Raw genomic sequence first — 18,560 nt, 5'->3', positions numbered from 1 at the left:
AGTGAGTCCTGCCCTAGAGAAAATGAAAGATAACCCCATATACCAGTTAGATAGAGACCCAGCAGTGGGCTGAAAGGTGACAACTGGTCTGATTGCAGGCTCCACCCAACAAAAAAAGGTTCTCAGGACACCACAGGAAAAACACCCTTTGGTGCTACTGCGTCTCTGGAAAATGCCTGATCTGAGTCAACTAAAGCCCACAGTATCCCCAGACTGTCCCACTAACACCACAGGGACCAAACACTGCCCACAAAAGGCAAAGAGAGCCATTGCAGATGACTGGACTGAAGGAAAAAGTGTCCCAGCCACAATAGTAGGGCACACACATCACACATAAAAGACACCTATGAAGTGCCAGTTTCCAGCGAACAAAGGACACTGCACAGCAAAGCACTACAGGACTTCTTCATAAGGCCATTACTTTCAAGTGCAGGAGATATAGCTATCTTTTCCAACACACAGAAACAGGCACAGAGTTAAACAAAATGAGGATACAGAAGAGTATATATCAAAGAACAGGACAAAATCATAGCAAAAGACTTAAGCAAAATGGAGGTAAGTAATATGCCTGATAGAGAATATAAAGTCATGATCATAGAGGCACCTGGGTGGCTCAGTCAGTTAAGTGTCTGACTCTTGATTTCAGCTCAGGTCAAGATCTTGCAGTTCATGAGTTTGAACCCAGCACCAGGCTGTGTACTGATGTTGCAGAGCCTCCTTTGGATTCTGTCTCTCCTTCTCTCTGCCCCTCCCTTGCTCGCTCTCTCTCTCTCTCTCTCTTGCTCTCAAAAATAAATAAATAAACTTTAAAAAAGTCATTATTATAAAGATACTGGACTTCAGAAAAGAGTAGAAGACATCAGTGAGACCCTTAACAATGGAATAAGGAAGAACCAAACAGAGATGAAGAATACAATAAATGAAATTAAAAATACTCTAGATGGGGCGCCTGGGTGGCGCAGTCGGTTAAGCGTCCGACTTCAGCCAGGTCACGATCTCGCGGTCCGGGAGTTCGAGCCCCGCGTCAGGCTCTGGGCTGATGGCTCAGAGCCTGGAGCCTGTTTCCAATTCTGTGTCTCCCTCTCTCTCTGCCCCTCCCCCGTTCATGCTCTGTCTCTCTCTGTCCCAAAAATAAATAAACGTTGAAAAAAAAAAAAAATACTCTAGATGGAATAAATAGTAAATTTGACAAAGCAGAAGAACAAATCAAACTGGAGGACAGAGAAATGGAAAGTAATCAAGCAGAGCAGGGGAGAGGAAAAAATATTATGCAAAATGAGAATAGACTTAGAGAACTTGGTAACACCATCAAGTGTAATAATATTTGCATTATAGGAATCTTAGAAGGAGAAGAGAAAGAAAAGGGATCAGAAAATTTGCTTGAAGAAATAATAGCTTAAAACATTCTGAATTTGGGGATGGAAACAGAAATCCAGATCCAGGATGCACAGAAATTGCCAAACAAAATCAACCCAAAGAGGTCTGTAACAAGACACATAGCAATTAAGATGGCAAAATGTATTGATAAAGAGAGAATTTTAAAAGCAGTAAGAGAAAAGAAAGCAGTTATATATAAGGGAGAACCCATAAGGCTCTCAGCTGATTTTTCAGCAAAAACTTTGCAGGCCAGAAGGGAGTGGCAAAACATATTCAAAATGCTGAAAAGAAAAAAAAAATCTACAACCAATGGAGCACCTAGGTGGCTCAGTCAGTCGAGTGTCCTACGCTTGATTTTGGCTCAGCTCATGATTCCAGGGTCTTGGGATCAAGCCCTGCATTGGGCTTTGCACTGGGCATAGAGCCTGCATAAGATATTCTCTCTCTCTTCCTCTGTCCCTCTCCCCCTCTCATGCTGCTCTGTCTCTCTCTGTAAAATAAAAAATAAATAAATAGGAAAAAAATCTATAGCCAAGAATACTCTATCCAACAAGGGTATCATGAAGGAGATATAAAGAGTTTCTCAAACAAAAAAAGTTAAAGGAATTCATGACCCCTAAACCACCCCTACAAGAAATGTTAAAGAAGAATCTTTGAGTAGAAAGACCACAAGCAAGAGTTAGAAAAGCAAGAAGCACAAAAGCAGTAAAAATAAGCATATCTATAAAAATCAATCAAGGGACTCACAAAATAAAAGGATGGAAAGTGTGACACTTTTTCCCAAAAAGTGGTGGGGAAGAGAGGAGTAAGAATGGGTTCAAACCCAAGCTACCATCAACTTAAATATAGACTGCTATATATGGAAGGTGGTATATACAAACTGAATGGTAACCACAAATCAAAAATCAATAAAGATATGCAAAAAATAAAGATATAGCCATCTAAATATATCACTAAAGAAAACCAACTTACTGTGAGCAAAGAGAGCAAGGGAAGAAAGTAGCAGAAAAGAGTTACAAAACAACCATAAAACAGGCAGCAAAATGGCAATAAATACACACCTATTAATAATTAGTTCGATTGGAAATAGACTAAAAACATCAATTAAAAGACATAGGGTGACAGAATGGATTTTAAAAAAAAAAAAGACCCATCTATATGCTGCCTACAAGAGACTCATTTCAGACCTAAAGACACATGCAGATTGCAAATGAGGGGATGGAAAAAGCATTTATAATGCAAATTGATATAAAAAAAAAGCCAAGTCAGCAATATTTATCTCAGACAAAATAAACTTTAAAACGAAGATTGTAACAAGAGACAAAGAAGGACACTATACAATCATTTAGGGGGCAATCCAACAAGAAGATGTAACAATTATAAATATTGGGGCACCTGAGTGGCTCAGTTGGTTGAGCATTTGACTCTTGATTTTAGCTCAGATCATGATCTCACCATTGTGAGATCAACCCCTGCATCAGACTCTGTGCTGGGTATGGTGGAGCCTGCTTAAGAGTCTCTCTCCTCTGCCCCTCCCATTCACGAGCTCTCTCTTTCTCTTTAAAATAAAAACAAAACAAAAAACAATTGTAAATATTTATGCACCTAACAGGAAAGCAAACATAAAGGGGCACCTGGTGGCTCAGTCAGCTGAGCATCAGACTCTTGATTTTGACTCAGGCCATGATCCCAGGACTGTGGGATCAAGCCCCACACTGGGCTCTGTGCTGGGCATGGATCCTGCTTGGGATTCACTCTCTCCCTACGCCCCTCTCCCCTGCTCTCATACAAACTCTCTCTCTCTCTCTAAAATAAAAAAAAATAACTAATAAAAAAATTTTAATGAAGGAAATAATTAATAGTGATACAATAACAGTAGGGGACTTTAACATCCCACATACATCGATGGACAGATCATCCAAACAGAAAACCAACAAGGAACCGGTGGCTTTGAATGTCATATTGGATTAGATGTATTTAACAGATATGTTCAAAATATTCCATCCTAAAACAGCAGAATACACATTCTTTTCCAGTGAACATGGAAAATTCTCCAGAATAGATCACATAGTAGTTCACAACACAGGCCTCAACAAATTCAAGAATATTAAAGTAATACCATTCATCTTTTCTGACCACAATGTTAATGAAACTGCAAATAACCACCAGGAAAAATCTGGAAAGGCCAAAAACACATGAAAGTTAAACAATATGCTACTAAACAATGAATGAGTGAATGAAGAAATCAAAGAGGAAATAAGAAAAGTGCATAGGAACAAACAAAAATTAAAATACAATGGTCCAAAATCTTTGGGATACAGCAAAAAATTTCTAACAGGGTAGTTTAGAGCAATACAGGCATACATCAAGAAGCAGGAAAAATCTCAAATAAACAGCCTAACCTTACACCTAAAGGAGCTAGAAAAAGAACAAAATAACACAAACCTAGCAAAATGAAGAAAATAATAAAGATTATACCAGAAAAAATTGACATAGGAACTAAGAAAATAATAGTTTCATTATTATTATTGAACTGTTGTTCAATGAAACCAATAGTTGTTTCTTTGAAAAGATCAATAAAATTGATAAATCTCTAGCCAGACTTATAAAGAAAAGAAATAAATAAACAAACTCACAAGTTAAAGAGACAAAATAACAACCAACACCACAGAAATACAAATGATTGTAAGAGAATATTATGACAACTATATGCCAATAAAGTAGACAACTAAGAATAAATGGATAAATTCCTAGAAACATATATCCTACCAAAACTAAAGCAGCAAGAAATAAAAAAATATGAACAGACTTATTAGCAGCAAGGGATTGAATCAGGTAAAGAAAACACATACAAACAAACAAAAACAAAACAAAAGAAACAAAAGAAAACAATAAACAGAAGTCCAGAACCAGATGACGTATTGTCAAGATGTTAGATCTTCCCAACTTGATGTATAGATTTCTTATAATCCCAATCAATATCCCAGGAAGTTACTTGTGTATACTGGAAAACTGATTTTATAGTTTATATGAAGTGGAACAAGAGCCCCAGAGTAGCCAATGCAATATTGAAGGAAAAGAACAAAGTTGGAGAAGTTACACTTCCTGACCTGAAGACTTACTATAAATCTACAATAATTAAGACAGTATGGTATTGGTAAAAGAATAAATACATAGGTCAATGGAACAGAACAGAACCAGAAATAGGTCCCCATAAATATAGTACACATTTTTCAGTCAGTATCTTTAATTTTTGGACATCATAATAGTGTGTTGTATGTCACTGAGATTTTAAATAGATTTCCTAATTACTAATGATACTGAGAATGTTTTATGCAGTGATTTTCAATCTGTATATATCTTTTGATGAAAAATTCACTAAAATATCTTTTCCAATTCTATTGAATGGTTAGTTTTCTTTATCTAATTTTGAAACTACTCTGTGTATGCTAAATGAAAGTCCATTATCACATATTTAATTTGCAAAATTTTTTTGAACTCTGTAACCTGTGTTTGTATTCTCTTAATTGTATTTTGGAAAAACAAAAACTCTTAAATTTTATGAAATTCAGTTCAATAATTTAAAAAGTATATCTAATTATTATTCTTTAATATAATGTGTCCTAGAAGTTTTTTTTAATTTTAAGTTTTACATTTAAATTTATGATCCACTTTTACTTTATTTTTGTATGGGATGTAAGGTATAGTTTGGGGTGCATATTTTTGTATATGATCATCTAATTGCTCCAAATCTACCCATTTTGTATTGAAATACCTTATCGTTTTGTTGAAAACCAACTAAGACTATATGTGCAGATCTGTTTGGGGGCTTCCTATGCTAATTTAGTGATTAATTTTCATATCTTTATGCCACTAGTATTCTGTCTTTATTACGTCCTCCAATTTTGTTAACATTGTTCAGTTACTTTACATTTCTATATAGATTTTAGAATCAGCTTTTCAATTTCTATAAGAAAAAGTCTGCTGGAAATTATATTGAAATGTGATTAAATCTATATATCAACTTGGAGAGAATAGAAATATTCACAATATCAAGACTTGGATATATGATGATTGTATATGTCTCCTTTTATATATGCCTTCAGTTTATCTTAGCAATACTTTTTAGTTATCTCTCTTCAGGTCTTACTTTTCTTTTTTAATCAAATGTGTCCCTAAATGTTCTCTTTTTTGGCTATGGCAAGCAATATTTTTATTCAACTTTCTAATAGAATGCCATTAAAATAAGAAATTTAACTGTTTGTATAGTAAACTTGTATCCTCTGAACTCGATAAACTCACATATTAGATCTAGTAGGTTTAGTATGTTACATAAGATTTTCCTACATAGAAAAAAACAGATCATCAGGTAATTTCTTCCTAATATCAATGATTTTTATTCCTTTTACTTACCTTAATGCATTGGCTAGAATCCCCAGTACAGAAGCAAATAGACATTATAAGAACAGGCAGCCTTGTATTTTTTTTAACAGAGACAAAATATTCAGTCTTTCTTCACTGTGATGTAATCTATCAAATTTCATAAGCTTCCTTTATCCTATTTGTAAGTTCCTTTCTCTTTCTAGTTTTCTGAAATTTTTATCAGGAATTCATGATGGATTTCGTCAAATGTTTTTTATGCATTTATTAACATCACATGTAGTTACTTTTGTCTGAAATTATGGGAGGAAACATTAATTGATTTTTAAATGCAAAAATTTCCCCTGCATTTGTAAGATAAGTGCTTCTTGGTCATGATACAGGATAATGTTATATATCATTAAACTCAATTTTCATAATTTTGTTAATACTTTTTATAGCTGCATTTGTGAAGGAATTTGATAACTAATTTTATTTTCATGAATGTTTTCCTCTGCCTTTGGTATCATTATAGAGATGGCAATATAGAATGGGTTCAACTCTTTAAGAAGATAAATTGAGTGATAATTAGCATGCACATTGCAATAACCCTCTGAGTGAAATTAAGAAATAGTTCCAAGATGAAAGTAACATTGGCAGACAAATAGGTAGTTGAAGGACATATTCTAAAATATCGATGCATGAATATTTCCAAACTTGAAAAATTTTATACCACCAAAATCTTCTTTTTTATCAAATCTGTACATAAATTTTACTGCTGGCATGTCCACATGCATTCAAGAATTTGATTACATCTTTTACAAGGCCCCACAATCTTCTCTCACCTTCAGTGAGAAACAGTAGTATATAATCTATTGAAAAAATGGAAATTACATAAAGGCACCAATGAGTGTGAGTTTAAGAGACTATAATAAAGGCTGAAGTAATGTCTGAATGACCTTTACATAATCCCAATTTGGGACACCCTGAGAGATGTACAAGTTGAAGGTTAGCCTAGAAGAATTTATTAATTTTTGAATACATTTGGGTCATTCTTTATTTACAAATATTTTCACAACTCGGTCCTGAATTTGCTTTGTCCTGATTCCATAAATGACTGGATTTAAACAAGGGGGAACAACCACATACAGATTGGCCAGAAGGATGTGGATGTAGCAAGGAATATTACTACCAAATCAGTGAGCCATAAAAGAGAAAAATGCTGGTGTGTAAAATGCTAAAATGACACAGACATGGGAGCCACATGTGCTGAGTGCTTTGAGTCTGGCATCCCTGGAAGGAAGGTGGAAAACAGCTCGTAGGATCTGAACATAGGAGAGGGCAATAAGGATCAAGTCAGAAATCAGGGCAGCCATGGTATATAAGCCATAGATGATGTTGACCCTTATGTTAGCACAGGAAAGATGCACGATTCCCATGTGTTCACAGTAGGTGTGAGGAATAATGTAGTATCCACAAAAGGGCAACCATTTGAGAAGAGGGCAGAAAGGGATGACAAGAAGGACTGGCCTCCCCACTACAACAGAGGCCATGATGGCTACCACTCTGTTGGTGAGAATAGTGGTATATGTCAGTAGGTAACAGATGGCAACAAAGCAGTCAGTTGCCATGCCAGCAGTACAACGGATTCCATGCCAGTGTAGGTACGGATAAAGAACATTTGGATGAAGCAGCCTTCAAATTTTATCTCCCTGAAATTGAACCAGAAGATAGCATCTTGGGAGTGGTAGAAGTGGAAAGGCCTAGATCAATAAAGGAGAGAAGAGCCAAAAATTAGAACATGGGTTGATGAAGACTCTGCTCAGTCTTTATCACAACCAGGATTGTGGCATTTCCCACAAGTGCTATTGGATAAACAACAAAGAAAGGGAAAGCAATCCAGATATGGAAAGCTTCCAGACCAGGTATACCCAGCAGAAGGAAGGCAGAGGGATTTGAAGCAGTGTCATTGACAGAGGACATCCTGCTGAGAACTGTTGGAAAATATACTATGGTCTTCTTCAGTATTTCTGGGGAGACATAAGGCAATATATGGTGTTTGGATATCACTATATATAGTAGCATACCAATTAGACACTAAAAATCATAATGGAAAGTCATTTGAGGACAATTGACTATTAAATTCAAATTATTGACTATCCCACTTAATATTCCATGGGAACTGTAGAAGTTAGAAACAGTCTTTTCTGGTGGTAGTGTGGTGTAGTGATCCATGATCATCTTTAGCTCATTCTTTTGTGAAATCCTCGTCTGTATTCACTAGTACCAGCTGAAAACGCTGCCAGTAAGCAAAACTTGTATTACATTTTCAAGTTACTTTGATTAGTTGAGTGGAAACATAAGAGAAAACTACAATATGTTGTGAAAAACTACAATATGTTGAGGAATTGGAATGGGAAGAAACTTTGGATATGAAGATCAAGAATGTCTACATATAAGGCTTATTTACCTGTCATAGTCCCTTCTTTGTTAAGTGTTACTTTTCCCTTTATTTGCTTTAATGAGACTGTGTTTGTGTGTGTGTATATATATATATATATATATATATGTATATATATATATGTATCTTTTAATAAAATGGTGCTTTTATGCTATGGTTGGTGAATTTATTATTAGTATTTTTCTACTTTTACAGTAAAAAAATTCACCACATAAACAACTCAAAGAAAAGATAATTTTAAAACAAGTAAAAACTAGTAATTAAATTTAGCATCCATATATGATACTTTAAAAAAGAAACTTTAAGCAAATTAGGCAAAAACTAAAAGTGGTTCAATTTAGTGAAAGGAATATATGAAAAATCTGCAGCTAATATCATACTGAATGGTGAAACACAGAAAGATTTGTTTCTAAGATTGGGAATAAGACAAACATATCGACTGGCATCAATTATATTAATATTTTACTGGAGGTTCCAACAAGGTCAATATATCAAGAAAAAATAAATAAAAAGACAGTAAGATTGGAATGAAAGAAGCCAACTTTCCAATTCATAAGTCACATGAACACTTAGATAGAAATCAAAGAATTTAAAACCATTTAGCTTATCAATCAGGTATAGAATCAATACTTTTCTATATACTGTTAGCAAACAATGAGAAATTAAAATTTAAGTTAAAATTCTGTGAAAATTCATACTACCACTTACAGTGGCATCAAAAGCATGGAGTAGTTAGCCATAAGCACTTAAAATTATAAAACATGACAGTAATTAAGAAGACCTAAAAAAGTTTTAAAAGTGGTTTGAAAGACTGAAATATGTTAAGATGTCAGTTCTTCCTAAGTTGCTTAATAAAACAACTTCAATCAATAACCAAGAAATTTAAACTCATTCTAAAATAATTATATGAATACCCTAAATTCATTGGAAAAAGAATAACAAAACATCGGAACTTAAAATAAAAGACTTCAAACTTTAAACAGTATAGTAAGTCATTATGATAACGGACAAATAGATAGGGAGTGCTTAATAGAAAGAACAGAATAGACATATTTTACATCCTCAGTCAAATGTTCTAAAGTGACCAATGTAGTAATTCAGTGATGATAGCACAGTTTCTTATACCAATAATTCTGGTGCAACTGAATATATATTTTTTATATATATACGTGTGTGTGTACACACATACACACACACACACACACACACACACACACACACACACATAGAACCTTGATTCCAACTTCACAACAAAATCAAATATTAATTACATCTCTAAAATAGAACTAAGTATTAAAAACAAAACAAAACTCCAATTTTAACATGTGTGAAATCAAAGGAAGAAGAGTATCTTTGCAACCCAGTAGGAAGTAATATTTTTTTAGAACACAAAAGCAATAACCATAAGAAAATAGCCTTGTTACATGTTATTAAATTTTGAAATTTACTGTTAAGTGGACTTAGAGGACAAAGACTGGGAGAAAGCATTCACAATCCCTTACTTCTGTAAGAGAATTTGTGTTAGGAACATACGACAATGCTTATAACTAACAAAATAAGAAAACAAGCAATGGGAAAAGGAGAGACCTACACTGGCACTTAGCAGAGAAAAATATACAAATGACACTGAATGTCTCAAAATTATTAGGCTTCAGGAATTGTACATTAAAACTAACATGACATCTTGTTACATACCTACTAGAATGGCCAAAATTAAAAAGCACAACACCAAATTTTGGCAAGGATGTGGAGCAACAGATTCTCCTAATTACCTATGACTGAACTCCTAAGAGCTTACTCAAGGTGAGGAAAGCATATGTCCACACAAAGACTTGTATAAGAATGTTTGTAGCGGCTTTATCCACAACTGCCCTGTGTGGAAACAACACAAATACTCATCAACAGTGGATAGACAAATCAATTTTGGAATGTTTACCCAATGAAATTCTACTCAGCAATAAAAATGGATTCACTCTATGTGCAACAACATAGATGACTCTATATCATTATATTGAGCTATCGACTGCTACTAGTTACTAAAGAGTACTAATTACATAATTTCATTTATATGAAGATCCAGAGCATACAAAGAAAATGGGTACCTGGTTGGCTCAGTCAATAGAGCCTGCGACTCTTGATCTCTGGGTTGTGAGTTTGAGCCCCATCTTGGGTGTAGAGATTACTTAAAAATAAAATCTTTAAAAAAATGGGTACTGAAAATATCCATTCACTGGTTGCCTGAGGATTGAAATGGGTCACAGACAGATTGGGAAGGAACAAAGAGGATTTTTTGAGGTGATAGAAAAATATTATATCTTTATAAAGGTGTGGGATATATAGGTATATCCTTTTTCAAAACTGTACAGATAAGACTTGTATATTTAAACACATGCAAATTTTACTTTAAAAAATCAAATCCAAGCCTGGAGAGAATAGAATGTTTACAGTTGTTGACATTGTATGATGAGAGAATTATGCATTTGTGTTCATCTGTAGATGTTTGAAATGCTCCATAATTAAATGGTTTGATACATAAAACTAGTGAAAATAAGTGTCATCTTTTTATGAAGTATGGTATCATTTGCTTTAATAGAATATTCTGTTTTGGAGCTTATTTTATTTTATTTTATTTTATTTTATTTTTTTAAGTTTATTTATTTTGAGAGAGGGAGAGGGAGAGAGTGAGAGGGAGGGAGGGACAGAGAGAAGGAGAGACAGAATCTCAAGCGGCCCTGCGTCATCAGTGCAGAGACCTATGTGGGGCTCAAACTCACAAACTGTGAGATCATGACATGAGCAGAGATCAAGATTCAGACACTTAACCAACTCAGCCTCCAGGGTGCCCCTGGAGCTTATTTTAAATACAGAATTATTTACCTCAATTAATACAGAGCTAAAAATCTTAAAATCCAACTAAAATATTTCACAGCCCTGCTCAGGGAGCATAAAATAAAATAAATAACCTATATTAAGGTTATGATTTTGTTTGGAATAAACTTAACATTTATTCCTGATATTTTCTTTTTTATTCATACTCACACATAAGCTTTTAAGTCAAATGCTAACCATGGTATATTCTTTATGATTATTTGCAAAAGTTCACTGATGATCAAAATTACTCTGAATAATGACATCCGATGGGAAGTATACAACCACACAGCATGCTAGCAGTATATCCGAGGATGTGCCTTAACTATTCCCTCTGAGCTTTCTTAAATGTATCATTTGTTTTGCTAGTAGTATGGTATTTTTGTGCCCTACTAAAATTGTTCAAACATCTTCCTGAACACACTCAATCAAATTTCATATTACTCTATTATTAAAATTCAAACTTATTTTAGGAAGCCAGAGCCTTCATCAACTGGGAATGTACCAGTTGAGATGGCCTTTGGGATGTGTATTTTTCTCTACTTCAGATCTGTACATAGCTATTGTTCTGCTTTATTTGACTGACTTTATGCCAGCAAAAGTCAATCAAAGAAAATAATACTTACCAAACACTGTACTTGATGCTTTATAAATATTCTCATTCAAATTTCAAAACAACTCTCTGAGGTAGATGCTGTTATAGCAGATTTAAAGTCAAATTTAGTATAAATCTGTATAAAGTATAAAACCAAGTATAAAGCTAAGGTTAGGAGAGTCTAAGGCATTTGTCTTAGATAACTCATAAACATAAGTTGTATGATTAGAAATTGAGTATGTGTCTCTCTCCCTGTTACTAAATTCACCTTGAGCAATAGTGTTTTTGCTGAGGTAAATATAGAAGTATTTATAGAGGTAAATTTATAAGTTAAAAAGAAAATAAATCTTCTGTTTAAAACTGTACAGCTATTTAAAGCCTATAGATCCATGAAAGTTACTTTATATAGTAAAGTATGGAAATTACTTTATATAGTAAAATATTCATTTTTTCTTCCTGTTTTATTTTCTGTAGTGTTTAACAGTCAGACAATAAAATAAAAAAGATAATGTGTGTTCTTCAAGAATAAGAAGAAAGAGGTTGACAATTTAGACCATTAATCATCTGATCTAAACTTGGTGGGGGTCCAGGGTGTTCCCAGGGCCAGGAAGAGCTAAGACTGGAAGGAAAGAAAAGCCTGAGGATTTCAGTGGACCTTGGCAACTAGAGCAATGAAAATATGCTGACTTTTTGGGGGAGGGGAAGGGTTACACAAAGCAAAGGCAAGTGAATTTCAGGGAGCTATTTTTGGCTAGGAAAAGGTGTTGGAATTAAAACATGGCAAATACAACCTGTCATTCTCTAAGACTGTATCTCAACTCTGTTGTTGTGCTGATGATACCTGGTAATCATGCTGATGATCTGGTAATAAGTACATCCATTTGAAACTGGAAATTTCAGTGGTTTAAAGTTTAATTAAAGAGAATCATAAATGTGAAGGTCAGACTTTTGAGGCTACTTGGTGAAAGCTTCTTTTCTGTTAACATCCAGAGAGAAAGTCAGTCCTCTCCTTTGTATCTATGGTTTTGCAACCATTTCCATGGTTCTGGGTTCTGATCACTCACCCAGGCTAACATTTGCAGCGAAGTCCACCATACCATAGAGTGCCTGGGTGCTTGCTTTCTGTGGGGCAGCTGAAAATAAAGGGCCCTTTCATCTGTGATATATCTGTAAATGGTACTACCTGGCACAACTTCCCAAAACTCTCCTCAGTGTCTACTGTGCTGAACTGCCCTGCCTATCTCAACTTTTTCATGGGAGACCTTCCACAAGTATAAAAATATAACCTGGGCTACCTTCCCAAGGACAATGTTCTGCCTCCTCTTGCAGTACCAGGCTGGCCTTCCTGCCCAAGATCCCCTACCAGTAAAATTATACATTATATTGTTATTTTTTTATAATTAATGAACCAATATTAACTAAAGTTCATATTTTATTAAAGTTCATATGTTACTCAGATTCCCTTAGTTGTACCTGGATACCAAGTTACAGTTCCTAGTGATACCTAGTTAGTTCTGTTAGGTTCTCTTGACTGTGACAGTTACTACTCGGGCTTTTCTTAATTTTGATGACTTTACAGTTTTTAGAAGTACTAGTTAGGTTTTTGTAAAATATCCCCTAATTGAGATTAGTATGATTATCTCCTCCATGATTAGACTAAAGTTATATTATTGGAGAAAATCGATGAGGTATACTATTACTTATGTCAAAACATATCAAGGATATATACTATCAACATAGTTTATCACTATTGATATTAAGCTTCATCACCTGGCTGAGGATGTGTTTGTCAGGATTCTCTCTCTCTCCCCCCATTTCCAAGTTTACTCTTTGGCAGTAAGTTGCAATGTGTAGACCACAAATTAAACAGTGAGTAGTTACGCTCCACCTCCTTTAGAATGGAGCATCCTCATAATATTGTTTGGGAATATTTTGCATGAGAATTAATCTAGTCCCTTAGTTGTTTATGTATTCAATCATTTATTTTTATCAGTACGGGCTCTAATATTTATTTTATACTTTAGACCGTAATCCAATACTACTTTATTTTTTCACACTGACCAGCTTTGGCTATTAGGAACTCTTTCAGTTGACTCCTGTGTCCCTTTGACTTAACCTCACAATTGTGTGGGGTTTTTTTTGGGGGGGGAGGGTCACCTCGTTACTTTTGGGACCATAACTTGCTACAGGTGTATCCTATATATCACCTGCCCCAATCTTAGATTGTGATATTTCTCCAAGGATTACTGATTCCTTTACTTGGATAATGTTACTGGAAACAAAGTTTTGGTGCTGGGTGTGCTTTGCTACTGGACTGTCATTGGTTTAAGACCCTCTCAGCTGGCAGAGCAAGGAAATATATATGTGTATCCCAGCCTGTGTGTATGTACACACATATATAAATATCCATCATCTATTTATCTATCATCTTTCTGTCATCTGTTGTCTATCTAATACTAAACATAGTAATGGCTAACTCTAATCTGTCACCACGAGAAGTATTCTAGTATCCCTTCATGTTTCTCTGTAAACTGCCGTTCCAAAACTGAGAAACCTGGTCCCCACTATATGCCCTACAGTTACATAATTGTTCAATAACACTATGCATATGTAGCTGTATTAGAATTGTTAACCTATAACCCTATGGGGAAAAATTATCCACTAGAATACAATGCTGTATGTATAGGTCTTTTGCTTTTAGTCTCGCAGACTCCACTCATTTCCCGAGTTAGGTTAAAACATTTTCCCCATCCATTTTAGTGAGGTTTTTCTCTACATTTTTAACACACAGTGTTTCTCATATTTTTGTATTTCATCATGGATTCCCCTGAACTCCTTGTTGATTTTTTAAAATTTGCATACATTAAGATCATCTTTTGTGTTCTAAAATTCTAAGAGTTTTGCCAAATGCATATCATAACCCACCTTTATAGTATCATATAGAACCTAAAACCTTCCATGTGCTTCACATATTCAACATCTCCCCACTCTTGCTCCCCCTGGGATGCATGGATATGTTTGTGGTCTCGATAGCTTTGCTTTTTCATAATATAATTTCACTAGAGTCACCCAATATAAAGCCCTTTCAGATTCACTTCATTTACTTCAGAATATGCATTTAAGATTCATTTGTGGTTTTTTCATTTTTTGGTATCTTATTAATGCTGAATATATCCATTGTAGGAGGTACTACAGTTTGGATATTCATTTACCTATTGAAAGGCATCTTGGTTACTTCTAATTCTTTATGAATAAAGTTGCTGTAAGTATCCATGTGCAGGTTTATGTGTGGACATAGTTTTCAAACCCATTGGGTAAATTCTTTGGAATGTAATTGTGAATCACATGGTAAGACTATATTCAGCTTTGTAAGAAACTTCCATATGTTTTTCTTTTTTAAATAATTTTTTAATGTTTACTTTTATTTTTGAGACAGAGTGCTAGTAGGGAAGGGACAGAGAGAGAGAAGGAGACATAGAATCTAAGCAGGTTCTAGGCTCCAAGCTGTCAGCACAGAGCCCAATGTGGACCTCAAACTCACGAATTGAGAGATCATGACCTGAGCTGAAGTTGAACACTTAACCGACTGAGCCATTCAGACATCCCTCCATATGTTTTTCTAAAGTGACTGTGTCAGTTTGCATTTCCACCAAAAATAAGTGAAAAGTTCTCTTGCTTTCTTTGCACCCTGACCTACATTTGATATTGCTTTATATTTAATTTTAGCCATTGTGTGAAGTGGAATCTTATTGCATTTTTTAATTTGTAATTCCTTAATGGAAAAATATGCTGAGCATCTTTTCATGTGTTTATTTTCAATCTGTATATTCTATTTGTGGGGTGTCTGGACAAAATTTTTACTCAAGCTTTAACTGGGTTATTAATTACTTTTTAAATTTACATATGTTTTAGTTCTAGGTTTTAATTTTTTTAATCAAATTGACGGAGCTCTCCTTTATTCCTTGTTTGCTTCATATTTTTATTATAAATATGTGCTGTTGCCATTTAAAAATTTTTTTTCCTTTAACCATTTATATGATCAATATGATTTTTCTTCTGTAGGCTGATGGTCTAGGCTACATTGTTTTCTGAATGTTAAATCAGTCTTATATACCAAAAATAGACACCATTTGGTCATGTTGTATAGTTATTTTGATAAATTATTAGCTTAAATTTACTAACATTTCATTGAGGATTTTTTCATCTGTTCATGAGATATAAGTTTGAGAAATGGTCTATATATATTTTTGGACATCTTTAACTGACTTTGGTGTTAGGATATGTCCAGCTTCCTAAAATGAGTCAATATTCTTTATGATTCTATAATCTGGAAGTGATTTTAGAGGATTGACATAATTTCTTTAGTGTTCAGAAGAATTCATCAGTGAAACGATCAGAACCTGATTTGGGGGGGAAGGTTATTAATTAATGATGAAATTTATTTAATAAACAGAGATATCTAGAAATTTAGAACTGTAAATTTTCTTCTGTGAGCTTTATATCATTTATATATATTCAGTTGACTATTGAGCAACATGAATTTGAACTGCGTGAGTCCATGTGGATTTTTTTGTAAACACAGTACAATACTGTAAATATATTTTCTCTTCCTTATGATTTTATTAATAATACTCACTTTTCTCTAGCTTACTTTATTGTAAGAATACAGTAGATAAAACATATATAAAATATGCTTTAATTGTTTATATTATTAGCAAGTCTTCAAGTCAACAGTGGGCTGTTAGTAGTTAAGTTTTGGGGGAGTCAAAAGTCATAAGTGGATTTTCAACTGCATTGGTGTGGGGGGGCACAGTGCTTGATCCCCAACAACATAGGGGTTAGGGGCACTGACACTATATATAGTGTTTAAATATATTTTTAGTGTTGTTGCCACTAAACACTGCTTAGCTTTTAGTTGTAGTGCATGGAATTTATATCAAGAAAAGTTAGGGGATGATTTGAGACAATGAACATTATGACTATAAAAGACACAGTTAGGACATGAAGATAAAGAAACCATTAAAATTTTAATAGAGAACATCACTACTTACAGATTAGCATATCTGAATCCTGTTAATCAGACCAACTGGAAATATGTATGAACTTTCCCTCAAAAGGTAGGACATTGAATTTAGTTTCTTTAGGAAATCATGTTGGTAATCCTGTGTGGCTTTGAAGATAGGGGGTCATGTATTGAATGGAGATTTAAAATCAACTTATAAAAATAAAAATGTATAAATGTAAAGAAATCAATTTTTATTTTATTTTGTTTGTTTTTTTGGTTTTTGGTTTTTGTTTTAAGTAGGCTTCATGCTCAGCATGGAGCCCAGTGCGGGGCTTGAACTCACAACCCTGAGATCAAGACCTGAACTGAGATAAAAAATTAGACACTTAACTGACTGAACCACCCAGGCACCCCTGTATTTTATTCTTAAATATTATTAAATTTGATCTGTATTTAAAATGAGATGCAACATTCAAATAAAGAAAACACAGGGAAGAATGCTTTTGGGTTCACTTTTGACAAAAGAGGACATCAAAAACTCAGAATGTGCATCTTTCTATACCTAAGAGAAAAGAGCATTTAATGTGCTCACAGGAAATAAATTCTTCAGATAATCATATTTAGATACCCCTGTGTCATCGTCCATTAACTCCTTTCAGAAACTGTTTACCGAAGTCCATGTTCCTTGCTGAAATATAATCTTTCATACTTCCAAATCCTGAAGATACATGTTCTGGCTCAGTCACATTGCAAAGTTGTACAATCATTTTCATAACATCACATAGTAAACATGCCATCAGGAAATTAGTTTCTAGGCTCCTGAGCAGTCATTTCTATGTTCTATTTCATTATTTTTATGCACACATAAGTTTCTGCTCACAACAAATTCAAGAAGAATAATAAAAAGATATTTGATCCTTAGGAGTCATAGAGGAGATATGTCCCCATAAGATTACACAAAATACTTGTAAATATATCCAGAAAATTCTTGTAAAGTAAGTGACTGAAAATTTAATCTCTACCTGAACTTGTCTAAGATTCATCTACTTTTGCAAAGCATCAAGTCCCAAAGGATGCATGTATGCTGCATTCCACAAATAAAGAGGGATTTGGAGAGGACAAAGTGGTCCTATGGATAACAGGTTGCCTAAATACACTTCACACACACATGCACCACACTCCCAAGGAAAAATTCTGATTAAATATGACTCAAAACCACTGTTAGAATTTTATACACTCAAGCTTCTCTTAAAAACAAGAGTTTCATCCGTTAACACAAGTATTGTTTTCAGGTACTTTCACTTCATGATTCTCCATAAAGGTAGGAGGTGGCATACTGAGGGCACATAGTGCCTACAGGTTTTCATGAAGAATAAGGAAGAAGGTGCTGAAATGAAAGATGAAAACCTGAGACACTTTTTTTTAACTGCACGAAGTATTCCAGTATTGTCCTCAGAGAAATCAGATACAAAGTTTTTAACTGAGCAATCTATGAAGATCTTTCTTATTTATATTCAAATTTAGTTATTGTTTTTTCTGAGAAAGCAAAGCAGTTGACAGAAACTGATTGTGCCCAGCTGGAATACTATCCTATTTTCAAATACAGAGAGATAGAGTTTCACTAAATCTCCCTAGTTAAAAGGGAAGGGGCTTTGAGTGCGATGTTTGCCCTACTGTAATGGAACCCTATGGTCAGAAGAATATGCATTCAACACCAATATGGAGAGAAGGTATTGAGATTAAAGAACAGACAGCATTCTCCAAAGTTTGTAACTTTAGGATCTTCAGGATCTTTTGATAAGAGGAGCATTTAAAAAATAATCAACCCAGAGTAGAGTAAAATTAACTTCCTTTAGTTATATCCACACCTTCAAGAGCTAAGGAAACAAGAGACT

General features: G+C 34.3%; 1 pseudogene; it reads right to left on the bottom strand.

Moving 5' to 3' along the window:
* Positions 1-6,785: 6,785 nt before the first annotated feature.
* Positions 6,786-7,740, bottom strand: LOC125176793 (olfactory receptor 52E4-like; annotated as a pseudogene).
* Between the last annotated feature and the right edge of the window lie 10,820 nt (positions 7,741-18,560).

This window comes from Prionailurus viverrinus, chromosome D1 (assembly GCF_022837055.1).
Source record: "Prionailurus viverrinus isolate Anna chromosome D1, UM_Priviv_1.0, whole genome shotgun sequence".
Classification (NCBI taxonomy): domain Eukaryota; kingdom Metazoa; phylum Chordata; class Mammalia; order Carnivora; family Felidae; genus Prionailurus; species Prionailurus viverrinus.
The sequence above is the reverse complement of the archived record's forward strand: the minus strand, read 5'-3'. Positions and strand labels throughout refer to the sequence as shown.